Here is a 1,886-nt window from a genome sequence, read left to right on the forward strand (position 1 = left end):
CAGAAGATGCCTCTTGAGTACTGTTGGATGCAGCTTGCATTCCATTCAGACTCCGAGAAATCATATTGACTTGCTGAGTCAATAGTTTGTTCTGAGCTAATATGGCATTCAGAGCATCAATTTCAAGAACTCCCTTCTTCTGAGGCGTCCCATTACTTACAGGATTCCTCTCAGAAGTGTACATAAACTGGTTATTAGCAACCATGTCAATGAGTTCTTGAGCTTCTGCAGGTATTTTCTTTAGGTGAATGGATCCACCTGCAGAATGGTCCACTGACATCTTGGAGAACTCAGACAGACCATAATAGAATATATCCCGAATGGTTCATTCTGAAAGCATGTCAGGAGGACACCTTTTGGTCATCTGCTTGTATCTTTCCCAAGCTTCATAGAGGGATTCACCATCTTTTTGCTTGAAGGTCTGAACATCTACTCTAAGCTTGCTCAGCTTTTGAGGAGGAAAGAACTTAGCCAAGAAGGCCGTGACCAGCTTATCCCAAGAAGTCAGGCTATCTTTAGGTTGTGAGTCCAACCATGTTCTAGCTCTGTCTCTTACAGCAAAAGGGAAAAGCATGAGCCTGTAGACTTCAGGATCTACTCCATTAGTCTTAACAGTCTCACAGAACTGCAGGAATTCAGTTAAAAACTGATAGGGATCTTCTGAGGGAAGTCCATGGAATTTGCAGTTCTGTTGCATTAGAGCAACTAATTGAGGTTTCAGCTCAAAATTGTTTGCTCCAATGGTAGGGATTGAGATGCTTCTTCCATCAAACTTGGAAGTAGGTGTAGTATAATCACCAAGCATCCTCCTTGCATTATTATTATTTTCGGCTGCCATCTCCTCTTCCTTTTCGAAAATTTTTGTAAGGTTGTCTCTGGATTGTTGTATTTTAGCTTCTCTCAGTTTCCTCTTCAGAGTCCTTTCACGTTCAGGGTCTGCTTCAACAAGAATGCTCTTGTCCTTGCTCCTACTCATATGAAAAAGAAGGGAACAGAAAATAATAATAGGGATCCTTTTTACCACAGTATAGAGGTTCTCTTGTTGTTAGTAGAAGAAGAAAGGGAATAAGAGTGAAGAAGAATGGATAATCCAAACACAAGGGTGAGGATAGGAGCAGAGATATGAGATGAGGAGAAGTGTTGGTAAGTAACTAAATAAATAGAAGAAGATGAGAGGGAGGAGTTTTCGAAAATAATTTTTGAAAAGGGGTTGATGATTTTCGAAAATTAAAGGAGAAGTAAAATTAAAATTAAAATTTAAAATAATTAATTAATTAAAAAAAATTTTGAAAAAGAGAGAGGTATTTTCGAAAATTAGAGAGGGAAGAGTAGTTAGGTGGTTTTGAAAAAGATAAGAAACAAATAAAAAGTCAATTAGTTAGTTGAAAAAGATTCGAAAATCAATTTTGAAAAGATAAGAAGATAAGAAGTTAGAAAAGATATTTTAAAATCAAATTTTTGAAAAAGATATGATTTAAAAAGATATGATAGAAAGATACGATTAAAATTAGTTTTGAAAAAGATTTGAATTTTAAAATCAAAATTAATGACTTGACTCACAAGTAATCACAAGATATGATTCTAGAACTTAAAGTTTGAATCTTTCTTAACAAGAAAGTAACAAACTTGAAATTTTTGAATCAAAATATTTATTGTTGATAATAGTTTCGAAAATTATGAGATAAAATTAAGAAAAAGATTTTTGAAAAATATTTTTAAAATTTTCAAAAATAAGTAAGAAAAATGAAAAAGATTTGATTTTTGAAAAAGATTTTGAAAATATAAGATTTTTAAATTGAAAATTTGATTTGACTCATAAGAAACAACTAAATTTTAAAAAGTTTTGAAAAAGTCAACTCAAATTTTCGAAAATTTATGAGTGAAAA

At 33.0% G+C, this 1,886-nt stretch overlaps 1 non-coding gene across 1 annotated transcript; it reads left to right on the forward strand.

Moving 5' to 3' along the window:
* Nucleotides 1–334: 334 nt before the first annotated feature.
* LOC112787022 (small nucleolar RNA R71) lies at nucleotides 335–442 on the forward strand. Its single transcript, XR_003194460.1, has one exon. It is a non-coding gene; the product is annotated as a small nucleolar RNA R71 (small nucleolar RNA).
* The last annotated feature ends 1,444 nt before the right edge of the window (nucleotides 443–1,886 follow it).

This window comes from Arachis hypogaea, chromosome 20 (genome assembly GCF_003086295.3).
Source record: "Arachis hypogaea cultivar Tifrunner chromosome 20, arahy.Tifrunner.gnm2.J5K5, whole genome shotgun sequence".
NCBI lineage: Eukaryota > Viridiplantae > Streptophyta > Magnoliopsida > Fabales > Fabaceae > Arachis > Arachis hypogaea.